General features: G+C 46.6%; 1 protein-coding gene across 7 annotated transcripts in view; it reads left to right on the plus strand.

Annotated features, from left to right (window-relative positions):
- Positions 1-15051, plus strand: part of camta1a (calmodulin binding transcription activator 1a) — a 522529-nt gene that overhangs the window by 59176 nt on the left and 448302 nt on the right. Inside the window, exon 1 of one of the 7 annotated variants that reach the window (XM_046365695.1) lies at positions 8833-8853. The exons of the other annotated variants lie outside the window; for them this stretch is intronic. The gene's annotated coding sequence lies outside the window, so the exon portion shown is untranslated. Of the gene's footprint in view, positions 1-8832; positions 8854-15051 lie in introns of those variants that run through there. 7 annotated transcript variants of the gene reach the window in all.

Below are 15051 nucleotides of genomic sequence, written 5' to 3' on the forward strand. Positions count from 1 at the left end.
CTCTCCTCTCTGGCTGAGAGAAAATAACACAGTATCTTTGAAGTTTGCTTTGACCGCCAGAGCGGTGAGAAAGCCCTAATATTATCCTGACCCCAAATTAAGGGGATTAGGCTGTCAAACATACAGCAGAAGCCTATCTGGATGTACAGGTGATGTTTTGTTTGTTGTTTGTGTTTTTCTCCTTTAAAAAGGGTCATGAGGATATAAACTCAAAGATGCCATCACGAAGCGCAAAGCTCCTGGGGCCTTCACATTGTTTGGTTGTAGAGATGAGCCATTTTAAGAGCATGTCTGCTTCAGGAACATCCATGAATCCTTGTCAGCCTTCCCTCCTCCTTTCCTCCATCCCTTCCTCTATCGTTCCTTTTGTCAATTCTATTATTTTTCACCATGAAGCAGATTCATTCTCAGCCCAGCCAGGTTTCCTGTAAAGAACGGAGAGAGACAGGGAGAGAGAGGGGGAGAGGAGAAAATAAGAGAATCCTTCATATTCTACCAGCCAGGGCCCTCTCTGTTCCACAGCGAAGATTGCTTTTGTTTTGAGTCGGGGTGGGGTGGAGGTGGCATGAGAACTTTGGTATTATTTTCACAATTAGTTGTAATTACGCTATAAGCATTACTTGTGTGCCCAAGAAATTGTGTTGTGTATTCTATAGGAGAAAATAAGAGGAATAAATATACACTAAACAAAAATATAAACACAACATGCAAAAATGTCAAACGTTTTACTGGGTTACAGTTCATATTAGGATATCAGTCAGTTGAAATAAATTCATTAGATTTCACATGACTGGGAATACAGATATGCTTTGGTTGGTGACAGATACCTTAAAACAAGGTAGGGGCGTAGATCAGAAAACCAGTCAGTCTCTGGTGTGACCACCATGCAGTGCGACACATCTCCTTCGCATAGAGTTGATACGGCTGTTGATTGTTGCCTGTGGAATGTTGTTCAGCTCCTTTTCAATGGCTGTGCAAAGTTGCTGGTTATTGGTGGGAACTGGAACACGTCGTTGTACACGTCGATCCAGAGCATCCCAAACATGCTCAATGGCTGACATGTCTGGTGAGTATGCAGGACGTGGAAGAACTGAGACATTTTCAGCCTCCAGGAATTGACGTTGTGCATTATCATGCTGAAACATGAGGTGATTAGTGGAGGATGTGGCGGATGAATGGCAGGACAATGGATCTCAGGATCTTATTACAGTATCTCTGGTCATTCAAATTGCCATCGATAAAATGCAATTGTGTTCATTGTCTGTAGCTTATGCCTGCCCATACCATAACCCCACCGCCACCATAGGGCACTCTGTTCACAACATTGACATCAGAAAATCGCTCCCCACACAACGCCATACAAGTGGTCTGCGGACGTACTGCCAAATTCTCTAAAACGATGTTGGAGGCGGCTTATGGTATAGAAATTAACATTCAGCGCTGGTGGACAATCCTGCAGTCAGTGTGCCAATTGCACGCTCCCTCAACACTTGAGACATCTGTGGCATTGTGTTGTGTGACAAAACTGCACATTTTAGAGTGTCATTTTATTGTCCTCAGTCTAAGGTGCACCTGTTGTCATGTTTGTCATTTATTGTCATGTCTTGTCCCTGTGCTCCCCATGCTATTCGTTTCCCTCTGCTGGTCTTGTTTGGTTCTATCCCTCTCTCTCCCCCTCCCCCTTTCACTCTCTCGCTCTCTCTTCTCTCTGTCGTTCCGTTCCTGCTCCCAGCTGTTCCTATTCCCCTAATCATCATTAGTCTTCCCACACCTGTTCCCGATCCTTTCCCCTGATTAGACTCCCTATTTATTCCTTTGTGATCCGTTCCTGATCCATCGGTTCCTTGTTTTGTTTTCCATGCTGTAATTGCGTTTCGCCCTGTCCTGTCGTGTTTTTTGCCGTGATTGTGTATCACCCTGTCCTGTCGTGTTTTGTGCCTTCTTCAGACGCTGCGTGTGAGCAGGTGTCACAGTTGACTACGGCCTGCGCCTACCCGAAGCGACCTGCAGTCTGTGGCCGCTTCTCCAGTCGTTTTCCCCTCTACTGTCTAGAGGATTTCAGTTACTCGGTTTTTGAGCATTAATAAACTCTGTTTCTGTTAAGTCGCGTTTGGGTCCTCCTTCACCTGCATAACAGAAGGAACCGATCAAAGAATGGACCCAGCGACTTCTGACGCTCGTTACACTGCCGTCGAGATCCAAGGAGCCATGCTCGGCAGACACGAGCAGGAATTGTCCGCTGCTCGCCAGGCCGTGGAGAACCTGGCTGCTCAGGTTTCCGACCTCTCTGGACAGTTCCAGAGTCTACGTCTCGTGCCACCTGTTACTTCCTGGCCTGCCGAGCCTCCAGAACCTAGGGTTAATAACCCACCTTGCTACTCCGGGCAGCCCACTGAGTGCCGCTCCTTTCTCACGCAGTGTGAGATTGTGTTCTCTCTCCAACCCAACACATACTCTAGAGAGAGCTCGGGTTGCTTACGTCATCTCACTCCTCACTGGCCGGGCTCGAGAATGGGGCACAGCTATCTGGGAGGCAAGGGCTGTTTGCTCTAACGATTTCCAGAACTTTAAAGAGGAGATGATTCGGGTTTTTGACCGTTCAGTTTTTGGTGGGGAGGCTTCTAGGGCCCTGGCTTCCTTATGCCAAGGTGAACGGTCCATAACTGATTATTCCATTGAGTTTCGCACTCTTGCTGCCTCTAGTGAGTGGAACGAGCCGGCGCTGCTCGCTCGTTTTCTGGAGGGACTCCACGCTGTGGTTAAGGATGAGATTCTCTCCCGGGAGGTTCCTTCAGATGTGGACTCCTTGATTGCTCTCGCCATCCGCATAGAACGACGGGTAGATCTTCGTCACCGGGCTCGTGGAAGAGAGCACGCATCAACGGTGTTTCCCTGCTCCGCATCGCAGCCATCTCCCCCCCTCTGGCTTTGAGACTGAGCCCATGCAGCTGGGAGGGATTCGCATCTCGAAGAAGGAGAGGGAACGGAGGATCACCAACCGCCTGTGCCTCTATTGTGGAGTTGCTGGACATTTCGTTAATTCATGTCCAGTAAAAAGCCAGAGCTCATCTGTAAGCGGAGGGCTACAGGTGAGCGCAACTACTCAAGTCTCTCCATCAAAGTCCTGTACTACTTTGTCGGTCCACCTACGCTGGACCGGTTCGGGCGCTACATGTAGTGCCTTGATTGACTCTGGGGCTGAGGGTTGTTTCATGGACGAAGCATGGGCTCGGAAACATAACATTCCTTTCAGACCGTTAGACAGGCCTACGCCCATGTTTGCCTTAGATGGTAGTCATCTTCCCAGTATCAAATTTGAGACACTACCTTTAACTCTCACAGTATCTGGTAACCACAGTGAGACTATGTCTTTTTTGATTTTCCGTTCACCGTTTACACCTGTTGTTTTGGGTCACCCCTGGCTTGTATGTCATAATCCTTCTATTAATTGGTCTAGTAATTCTATCCTATCCTGGAACGTTTCTTGTCATGTGAAGTGTTTAATGTCTGCCATCCCTCCCATTTCTTCTGTCCCTACTTCTCAGGAGGAACCTGGCGATTTGACAGGAGTGCCGGAGGAATATCATGATCTGCGCACGGTCTTCAGTCGGTCCCGAGCCAACTCCCTTCCTCCTCACCGGTCGTATGATTGTAGTATTGATCTCCTTCCGGGGACCACTCCTCCTCGAGGTAGACTATACTCTCTGTCGGCTCCCGAACGTAAGGCTCTCGAGGATTATTTGTCTGTGTCTCTTGACGCCGGTACCATAGTGCCTTCTTCCTCTCCGGCCGGGGCGGGGTTCTTTTTGTTAAGAAGAAGGACGGTACTCTGCGCCCCTGCGTGGATTATCGAGGGCTGAATGACATAACGGTTAAGAATCGTTATCCGCTTCCCCTTATGTCATCAGCCTTCGAGATTCTGCAGGGAGCCAGGTGCTTTACTAAGTTGGACCTTCGTAACGCTTACCATCTCGTGCGCATCAGAGAGGGGGACGAGTGGAAAACGGCGTTTAATACTCCGTTAGGGCATTTTGAGTACCGGGTTCTGCCGTTCGGTCTCGCCAATGCGCCAGCTGTTTTTCAGGCATTAGTTAATGATGTTCTGAGAGACATGCTGAACATTTTCGTTTTTGTCTATCTTGACGATATCCTGAATTTTTCTCCGTCACTCGAGATTCATGTTCAGCACGTTCGACGTGTTCTACAGCGCCTTTTAGAGAATTGTCTCTACGTAAAGGCTGAGAAGTGCTCTTTTCATGTCTCCTCCGTTACTTTTCTCGGTTCCGTTATTTCCGCTGAAGGCATTCAGATGGATTCCGCTAAGGTCCAAGCTGTCAGTGATTGGCCCGTTCCAAGGTCACGTGTCGAGTTGCAGCGCTTCTTAGGTTTCGCTAATTTCTATCGGCGTTTCATTCGTAATTTCGGTCAAGTTGCTGCCCCTCTCACAGCTCTTACTTCTGTCAAGACGTGTTTTAAGTGGTCCGGTTCCGCCCAGGGAGCTTTTGATCTTCTAAGAGAACGTTTTACGTCCGCTCCTATCCTCGTTACTCCTGACGTCACTAGACAATTCATTGTCGAGGTTGACGCTTCAGAGGTAGGCGTGGGAGCCATTCTATCCCAGCGCTCCCAGTCTGACGATAAGGTTCATCCTTGCGCTTATTTTTCTCATCGCCTGTCGCCATCTGAGCGCAACTATGATGTGGGTAACCGTGAACTGCTCGCCATCCGCTTAGCCCTAGGCGAATGGCGACAGTGGTTGGAGGGGCGACCGTTCCTTTTGTCGTTTGGACAGACCATAAGAACCTTGAGTACATCCGTTCTGCCAAACGACTTAATGCCCGTCAAGCTCGTTGGGCGTTGTTTTTCGCTCGTTTCGAGTTTGTGATTTCTTACCGTCCGGGTAGCAAGAACACCAAGCCTGATGCCTTATCCCGTCTGTTTAGTTCTTCTGTGGCTTCTACTGATCCCGAGGGGATTCTTCCTTATGGGCGTGTTGTCGGGTTAACAGTCTGGGGAATTGAAAGACAGGTTAAGCAAGCACTCACGCACACTGCGTCGCCGCGCGCTTGTCCTAGTAACCTCCTTTTCGTTCCTGTTTCCACTCGTCTGGCTGTTCTTCAGTGGGCTCACTCTGCCAAGTTAGCGGGTCATCCCGGTGTTCGAGGCACTCTTGCGTCTATTCGCCAGCGCTTTTGGTGGCCGACTCAGGAGCGTGACACGCGCCGTTTCGTGGCTGCCTGTTCGGACTGCGCGCAGACTAAGTCGGGTAACTCTCCTCCTGCCGGTCGTCTCAGACCGCTCCCCATTCCTTCTCGACCATGGTCTCACATTGCCTTAGACTTCATTACCGGTCTGCCTTTGTCTGCGGGGAAGACTGTGATTCTGACGGTTGTCGATAGGTTCTCTAAGGCGGCACATTTCATTCCCCTCGCTAAACTTCCTTCCGCTAAGGAGACGGCACAAATCATTATTGAGAATGTATTCAGAATTCATGGCCTCCCGTTAGACGCCGTTTCAGACAGAGGTCCGCAATTCACGTCACAGTTTTGGAGGGAGTTCTGTCGTTTGATTGGTGCGTCCGTCAGTCTCTCTTCCGGGTTTCATCCCCAGTCTAACGGTCAAGCAGAGAGGGCCAATCAGACGATTGGTCGCATACTACGCAGCCTTTCTTTCAGGAACCCTGCGTCTTGGGCAGAACAGCTCCCCTGGGCAGAATACGCTCACAATTCGCTTCCTTCGTCTGCTACCGGGTTATCTCCGTTTCAGAGTAGTCTGGGTTACCAGCCTCCTCTGTTCTCATCCCAGCTTGCCGAGTCCAGCGTTCCCTCCGCTCAAGCGTTTGTCCAACGTTGTGAGCGCACCTGGAGGAGGGTGAGGTCTGCACTTTGCCGTTACAGGGCACAGACGGTGAGAGCCGCCAATAAACGCAGGATTAAGAGTCCAAGGTATTGTTGCGGCCAGAGAGTGTGGCTTTCCACTCGCAACCTTCCTCTTACGACAGCTTCTCGTAAGTTGACTCCGCGGTTCATTGGTCCGTTCCGTGTCTCCCAGGTCGTCAATCCTGTCGCTGTGCGACTGCTTCTTCCGCGACATCTTCGTCGCGTCCATCCTGTCTTCCATGTCTCCTGTGTTAAGCCCTTTCTTCGCACCCCGTTCGTCTTCCCTCCCCCCTCCCGTCCTTGTCGAGAGCGCACCTATTTACAAGGTACATAAAATTATGGACATGCGTTCTCGGGGACGGGGTCACCAATACCTAGTGGATTGGGAGGGTTACGGTCCTGAGGAGAGGAGTTGGGTTCCGTCTCGGGACGTGCTGGACCGTTCGCTCATCGATGATTTCCTCCGTTGCCGCCAGGATTCCTCCTCGAGTGCGCCAGGAGGCGCTCGGTGAGTGGGGGGGTACTGTCATGTTTGTCATTTATTGTCATGTCTTGTCCCTGTGCTCCCCATGCTATTCGTTTCCCTCTGCTGGTCTTGTTTGGTTCTATCCCTCTCTCTCCCCCTCCCCCTTTCACTCTCTCGCTCTCTCTTCTCTCTGTCGTTCCGTTCCTGCTCCCAGCTGTTCCTATTCCCCTAATCATCATTAGTCTTCCCACACCTGTTCCCGATCCTTTCCCCTGATTAGACTCCCTATTTATTCCTTTGTGATCCGTTCCTGATCCATCGGTTCCTTGTTTTGTTTTCCATGCTGTAATTGCGTTTCGCCCTGTCCTGTCGTGTTTTTTGCCGTGATTGTGTATCACCCTGTCCTGTCGTGTTTTGTGCCTTCTTCAGACGCTGCGTGTGAGCAGGTGTCACAGTTGACTACGGCCTGCGCCTACCCGAAGCGACCTGCAGTCTGTGGCCGCTTCTCCAGTCGTTTTCCCCTCTACTGTCTAGAGGATTTCAGTTACTCGGTTTTTGAGCATTAATAAACTCTGTTTCTGTTAAGTCGCGTTTGGGTCCTCCTTCACCTGCATAACACCTGTGCAATGATCATGCTGTTTAATCAGCTTCTTGATATGCAACACCTGTCAGGTGGATGGATTATCATGGCAAAGGAGAAATGCTCACTAACAAGGATGTAAACAGATTCGTGAACAACATGTGAGAGAAATAAGCTTTTTGTGCGTATGAACATTTCTGGGAACTTTTATTTCAGCTCATGAAACATGGGACCAACACTTCACATGTTGCGTTTATATTTTTGTTCAATGTAGATAGTTTTTCCTTCCAGAAAGTGGAGCTTGTTTCGTTGATGGCAATTAGCTGCTAATACCTGTGAGATTTTCCATCTGCTCTGCTCTACCTCATGCTGCTTCCTTCCAGGCTCCACAGTGAACAGACTATTAATGATGGGTGGCGAACACAGGTAGGCAGGAGGCCCTGGCAGGCAGGCGAGAGGAGAGGGTTGTTCATGTTTGTTTGGTGTTGTGAATATGAAGTTAGTGTTAGGGTTGTTTAATGCAGTATGTTGTGAAATTAGAGCAGCAATGTTGTTATCTAGTGCTGTGAACAGGTTGTTTAGTGTTGTGATGTTGTGTCATTCAGCATTATTGTTGTTGTGAAGTTAGAGTGTGCATTAAGGTTGAGTACTGGTGCCTTCAGATAACCTGGCACAAGTTAGCCCTATGCTAACCTCACCAGGTGGCAGTGATTATTTCCTATAACAAATTCCTCATCAGCCTATCAATGATCTTAAACTTTTTCTCCACAAACCAATTTTCTTAAAATATGTCAACTCAGCCACCAGAGGATTGCATGGTCCATGCTATCCGGATCCTTTTATTTTATTCAACTAGGCAAGTCAGTTAAGGACAAATTCTTATTTACAATAACGGCCTACACCAGCCAAACCCGGACGACGCTGGGCCAAATGTGCGCCGATCTATGGGACTCCCAATCACAGCCGGTTGTGATTACAGACTGGAATCGAACCAGGGTCTTTAGTGACGCCTCTAGCACTGCGATGCAGTGCCTTAGACCGCTGCGCTGCTCGGGAGCCCAAGACATTCCTAACCCAATGAACTTTAAAATGGTTACGGTAAGGGTTAAGATTAAGGTTAGCACTGACCCTACATGTATCCTTCTGGTGGCCCAACAACATCTTAATCTTAAACATTTTCTAAAGTTTACAAGTATGGTCCCAATGGGATCGGGCTTAGTGTTCGTTAAAGGTATAGGCCTAGCTGTACAGAGACAGTGAAGTAGAAATGCCTTGTTTGTGTGTGTTGGTGCCTAATCAATTATGTTCCTTATTGAATATTTACGTTGTAGTTTCTCATACTAGTCTACATGAATGCTTAAACCCAGGCACACTTACGTCCCTGAATTTAGGTCTGTACACCAAATGTATGCCTGTGTCTCAGTGTATGAGTGGGAGATAGAGAGTGAATGATGCTGTTATGCTAAGGCTTCCTCATTTCCTGAAAGGTTTTGAAGATGAGCAAGCATATAATAATTCATGATCTAGTCCCTGTTATGGGATGGTAAAAAGATGCTGTCTACTTTTTATATGGGGGGGGGGAACTAAGTGTCTGTGATTCAGTAAACACCAAAGTAGCCCACCACTGTCACTTAGTGGAAGATAACTTTATTTCTTTATCTTTAGTACAGTATTGTGAAGTACTATACTGCTGTGAACTAGTGCTTACTACAGTACTATGTCCCATTAATATTGAGTGCTACATATTGTCAGGTAGATGTAGGACTTCACCACCACTTAACAGTGAAGTGTACTTACCTCACCTCCTTGCTTTATTTCTTCCAGAGACATCCTTCCATGCAGGCAGACATCCATCCGCCATATTGGTTTTCCTCCTTCCTGTTTATATTGAACTTGACCTCTGAACCCTGACCTCCTGCATAATCTTGGTAATCATTTCATTTTTCATTTGAAACATTTTGAATTCATTTCTCAATTTTGCTCCATTGTTGATCATCCTCTTGTTTCCAGACTGTCATGCTTGTTGCTACTTGTTCTCCGTCATCCCTTTGTCCCTTCTGGTTATCACCATGTGTTCTCAATTCAGGCATTTACAAATTACTGCCTTTTTCTATTCAATTATTTATGTGTCCTTTTCATTATATCCTCCTTGTCTCTGCATGCTCAATTACCTCCTCTGTCCCTGACCTGTAACATAGGAATGTGTGTTTGCTCGTGTTTGTTTCTTATTGTTTATTTTTATGTTTATTTGATAGAATATCTAATTAGCCATGTTTTCATTGACTTTGTTTTTTTATTATTACCAAGGATCCACACCTCCCCAGCCCCCCCTCCATGTGTGTGTGTGTCTGTGTGTGTGAGAAGGAGAGAGAGAGAGAAATAAATATACTCCTGTAAAGTAACAGAGGTCTGTTGTTATCTAACTATATTTTAGGATCGCCTCCTGCAAATTCTGACTGAATGATTCTTGAAGGACACACACCAATCGGGTTAATACGATGACAGACAAGTAATATCATTTCCACTCCCAGGCTCTGGTCCAGTGAGTGTCAGGCTGCTGAAGGAGTGTCTGGCTGCCTGGCTGCCTGTGTGAGGGCCAGGGTTAGACATGAGGCGAGCTGGCAGCAGGAGAGAGAGGGGAGTCACAAGGTTGCCACCCAGAGCAGTAGACTTGCTTGTCTCAGCAGAGTAAACATCACCCCTCGTCTGCACACAGTAATAGCTAACAGAGAAGGACGTGGACAGAAACACTATGAGGAGGATAGGGACTGGCTGCTGGCTCTGTCTAGCACAGCAGGCCGCATGGCACACAGGCATTCCTTTTTTATCTTCTCCTTCCCAGTCCCCCTAAAAACAAGCAATGAGTCTCCACCCTTGTGTAAAGCAGTGGGCGCAGGCATTACCATAGTCAAAGACACACACACACGCACACGCACACACACACACACACACACACACACACACACACACACACACACACACACACACACACACACACACACACACACACACACACACACACACACACACACACACACACACACACACACACACACACACACACACACACACACACACACACACACACACACACACCCTTACACTTTGTGTGATGACAGGACAGGCATCGCCCTGCATTTGTTAACAAGTATCTTGTCTGCCCCCTCCTCCTCCTGTTGGCTGGTTCAGGGTGACACGGTCGGACCTCTCAGATGCCACTGCTCTTACACACACACACACACACACACACACACACACACACACACACACACACACACACACACACACACACACACACACACACACACACACACACACACACACACACACACACACACACACACACACACACACACACACACACACACACACACACACACACACACACATACAGAGACAGTCAGCCTGTCACATCGGTGCCTGTGCTGCATAACAACAGTGAACATTGTGGGAAATAGAGAAGAACATCTTTGGATCTGACCCTCGATTGTTTGGCAGATTTTGTGATTAGCTGTCGTCCCCTGCCTGTCAACCTCCAACCCTTCAGCTAGAGATGCAATTTGTCTTGAGCAATAACGAACAGATAGCACCACAGTCTCCCCCACCAATAAGGAAATGAGGCCATTATAGTATGAGCCTATGGTACCTACAGTACACAGAGCTGCAGACTGTAACATTCACATGCTGTGAGGTGCTTCCGATTAGAGCCCAGCCCACTCGGCATCTTGCATACATTACAACAAGTACAAACCCAGCTAAATCTCTCTTCTCTTCAGTTTTTTTTATACAGCGGTTTTCAAAGAGACATTTGCTACAGTGAGCTTATCAAGGAACCTGTTTCTTTTCTTCTCCCCTGAAGCAGGAAGCTAGCACAGTAGGCTGCTGTTCCCAGGGCAACACCCCTCTGGTTTGAGGCCTTAAGAGTAACCACACTCGTCAGAGAGTCTCATCTTGCTCTGCTGGACGAAGGTCCAAAAGTTCATTGGCAATTACGTGTGACTTGAGGGGGGGGGTGTATAAAAAACAATGTCCTCTATGAGATCCAATCAGTTGGATCTGCATGTCAAGCTGCCGAGCGTGAGGAGCGGCATTTAAAATCTCATTTATTTCAGCTGTGCTGAATGACACTGTCTGCAAAAAGGTTGAGCCCGTGGTTTCTCACACGCAGAGGGAACACATACATTCCCTGAATGTGTTCGGTGAGTGAAGAGAGAGAGAGAGCGACATGACGGGAGTGAAGAAGAACGACGTGAACAGTTTTTGCCATATCAGGTGGAGCAAAGAGAGAGTGAGGGGATTGGGGTTAGCATAAAAAGACCTAAAAAGACCATGAATTCAAATGATCCCAAGCAAGAACATGATGGAGATTGTACAGTCTTACGTCTGCCGTCACCTCTTTATCTATGTATGTCTCTACCTCTACAATCACAGTCCTGCCTGTACACTGTGATTTATGTTTGGAAACTTGATGGTTTCCCCCAGTCCATAGATTTGACATTTGATAAAAAATAGAAAACATGTTTCGCAAGCACGATCTGACAGAGTGAGAAAATAGCAGATAGACACAGCTTAAAACCTAAACCCGGCCCCACTATGTTCTGTGACGATGAAAAATTCCTCCTTTGCAAAGAGCCTGTTTAATATGTGTTAAGATGGAGCAGGTGAGACCCTCAGCCTCTGTAATCTGAACACATCAAAGGCGCTCCTCCTCCCAAAGCTTGTGTAGTCTCTTCTGAAGCTCCCCTCCTATCCAATCACACATTCACCCAAGGATCGCACTGAGAAATCCCTCCGACCCCGTGATTTTGGTTCATTAAACCACCAGACTGATTCGCCACCTCTGTATCTTGACTGAAGCGCTGCCTAGCTGTCCTAGAATGGCGTTTGGTGCAGCTGGCGCTGCTTGTCCCTCGTTGACCTGTTTTGTTAACTCCAACGCTGTATTTCACTGCCTGATTAGATGTCACTCAATTAAAAGCACATTGCTGTTGAGAGAACAGAGCAGAGCGGCCTAGCCATAGCTCCCCAGTTGCCATGGATGCTGTGTGTGTGTGTGTGTGTGTGTGTGTGTGTGTGTGTGTGTGTGTGTGTGTGTGTGTGTGTGTGTGTGTGTGTGTGTGTGTGTGTGTGTGTGTGTGTGTGTGTGTGTGTGTGTGTGTGTGTGTGTGTGTGTGTGTGTGTGTGTGTGTGTGTGTGTGTGAGGTGCTTCCACAGCACCAGCAGGGAAAGCTCAGGCTGCACTGGGAGATACAGTAAAGGGAAACAGAAACATTCACACCCAATCAATGAGAGCCGTGTGGCTTGACTTCTTTTTTTTTCATAGGAAAATTATAAAGGATGTGCCTAGCAAGTCACAGAGGACTCTCCCGTTTTATAGTCAGCTATGAGAGGCGAGGATTAATAGACCTCTCCTAATACACCTTGCATTGGTGGTCCCCTAGCAGCTCCCGATCAGGTAAGGCCCAGTGAAGCAGAGATCATTTATAAGTGGTTCATTATTTTACCTTCAGATTCCTCTCTCTGCCATTGATTTAATAAACACTGATGTATCTGCTTGTAAAAGAGAAGTGCCATTTTTCATTTACTATCTTTGCCATCTTTGTTATCATGGTTCACTGTAGAGGCTTTGGCATTTGCAGCTTGAACTATCCCAACCCGTGGCCATAGAAACAGGAGAAGATAGTCAAATTATGGCTTGACAGGTATTCCTTTTAATGTTTGCTGCATTTTCCTAACGGAAATATTGTATTTTATCGAAGAGACTCAAAAGTCAACTTCCTGCTCGTCCAAATATGGCAGTGTACGTAACGGAAACATCTGTCTAATAAAGTTTTGTCTTTATTAACTTCCTCTGATTATCCGTGAATGGATTCAACAATGTGTGACAACAGTAAGGAAAGTCATTAATGATCCATCAATGTTGTTCAGATGATTAATGTATTTGTTTTTTATTGTGCGATGGACCAATAAGCTTGTCTGAAAGGGGAAATGTTTCTTTAATTTCCTCTCATTGATGGTACTAGTAAGACATCATGAGCTCTGTGAACCACTGTGTCGTAATGGTCACTTACTTGTTCTGTTTAACATTTATTTATACATGTTATTCTCAATGAGATTAAATATATTTTTTACAATTTATGCTGTACATGTGAATGGGAGAATCTTCATCTTTATTATTTCCTCATTAGAAAGACATGGTATTGTGTAACAAACAGGGAGAAGGTGATGAGGTCAGATGTGTTGCCAGGAGCATCTCAGATCAATAGGAAAATTAAATGGAATGATCAATTTGGTGCGCGTTAATCTCTGCTCTCCCTCTGCATCCCATTGATTTTCCTGTTTGGTTTATCTGATAACAAGAATCATTTAAAGGTCAAAGTCTGATGTCTGTCAAAAAGAAACTGCCTTAATGTGTTGTGGGCAACCTTTGAGGCTTATGTTGTGTTTGCCTGAAAGCAGTGACTGATTCTTGGCATCTTGGATAAAATGTGAGAAATGTGTAGATAGATAAAGGCTAAATGTATTTTTAGAGCATAATAAGAATGACAAACCCCTCACTTTACTTGTTAAAATGTTCAGAAGGGTAATTACGGTAAATAATGTCCCTCTCTAGAAATGATATGTGTAGCCCTTTAAGATAATTACCATTGGTGTAGTACAGAAATTATTCCCATCCAAGCATACATGTTTAATTTATCAGAAGACTGCAGTCTTTGCAAAATCTTACTGGTGGTTGATGCATTTACTTAAAATAGCTTGGTGCATGCTACCCTGACGGACATACAGAAATATTGCTAATGAGAGAACCCAACCCAGCCTGGGTGGCAGAGCAGAGGAGAAGAGAGAGGAGAGAGAGCCTTGGCTAACATGACAGGCCCAGCTCCAGCAGGCAGCGTCCAGCACTATATATCTGTGTCAGGGTCCAGAAATCCAGGAAGGGACACATCTCATGAATCCATGATGGATGGGTCAGAGTCCTGTTTTTTTCCGGTCTGAATGTCAGTGTTCAGAGAGGAGGACTTTGGGGTTCTTAGGTGCTTGACAGAACACCAAACCTATGAATGCAATAACTGTTCAAAGATCACAGTGAGATCAGTGCCTAGCTATCCCCCGAACTCCTCTCCTCCTGCCCCCCCCCCCCACACACACATCCAGCCAGAGAGGGCTGACCTTTAAGACTGGCAGCTCAGGGATATTGAGCTATGCCTCACGGAGCCTCACGGAGCCTCACGGAGCCTCACGGAGCCTCACGGAGCCTCGCGGCCCACAGCCTCAGGCACTTAGCATTCTGGGAGAGAGATCTCTTCAGTGATAATCTGATCAAAGAGGAAACATGCACTGTTATCAAAGCATTCACAGCACAGCACGTTCCCACCTGTGTTTGTATAGTTGGGTATAAAAGCCAACAATAATAGTACTCCTCTGTTGGGTTCATATTGTCTTGTTTAAATCAAGCTGAAAGCACTTTAATGTGTGAATACATACTACACACAAGCAATACATGTCTGGCGTAATAGGAAATGACTGTTAAAGCCTTTTATCAGAACTATTGCTTAGATTTTAGCATTCTATTCTCTAGCCAGACGTATGACTGGTTTGTAACTGCAGCTGTAATACTTTACTGTAAATAACTGATCTTAACGATATGTCACTCAGTCTTTCAAATAACCTAAAAATGTCTTATAGAAAGTCACATATCTACAAATATACCTTTGCTTTACACACAGTATATTGGCAGCAACCACAGTTGTTATTCTCCTAAGCCTGTCTGTCGCTAAGCCCTTTATTCAAACCAACAATATAATGGAGCTTTATGAATAGTTGTGCTCTGCTACCTGCATGGCTGAGGCCGGCCGGCCAGGACGCTCCACCAGATAGTGCTTGACTGAAAGGACCCAGAATAAATGGAGGGAAAGGAGAGAGGGATGAGCGGCTGGAGCAGCTAAGGGGGCAGAGGAGAGGAGCAGCGGCCCATTCCACTCACAAGTCGCTGGGTCAATATAAAACCTCATTACTGGGGTGTCATAGAAAATTTGTGCACTTTCTACTCCATCCAGCAGCAATTTTGCTGGATAAGCACTGCTCTCATTTGGCCCGTATTAAGCATTTTCACTAAAGAAAGGCTT

Source organism: Oncorhynchus gorbuscha, linkage group LG10, assembly GCF_021184085.1.
Source record: "Oncorhynchus gorbuscha isolate QuinsamMale2020 ecotype Even-year linkage group LG10, OgorEven_v1.0, whole genome shotgun sequence".
NCBI lineage: Eukaryota > Metazoa > Chordata > Actinopteri > Salmoniformes > Salmonidae > Oncorhynchus > Oncorhynchus gorbuscha.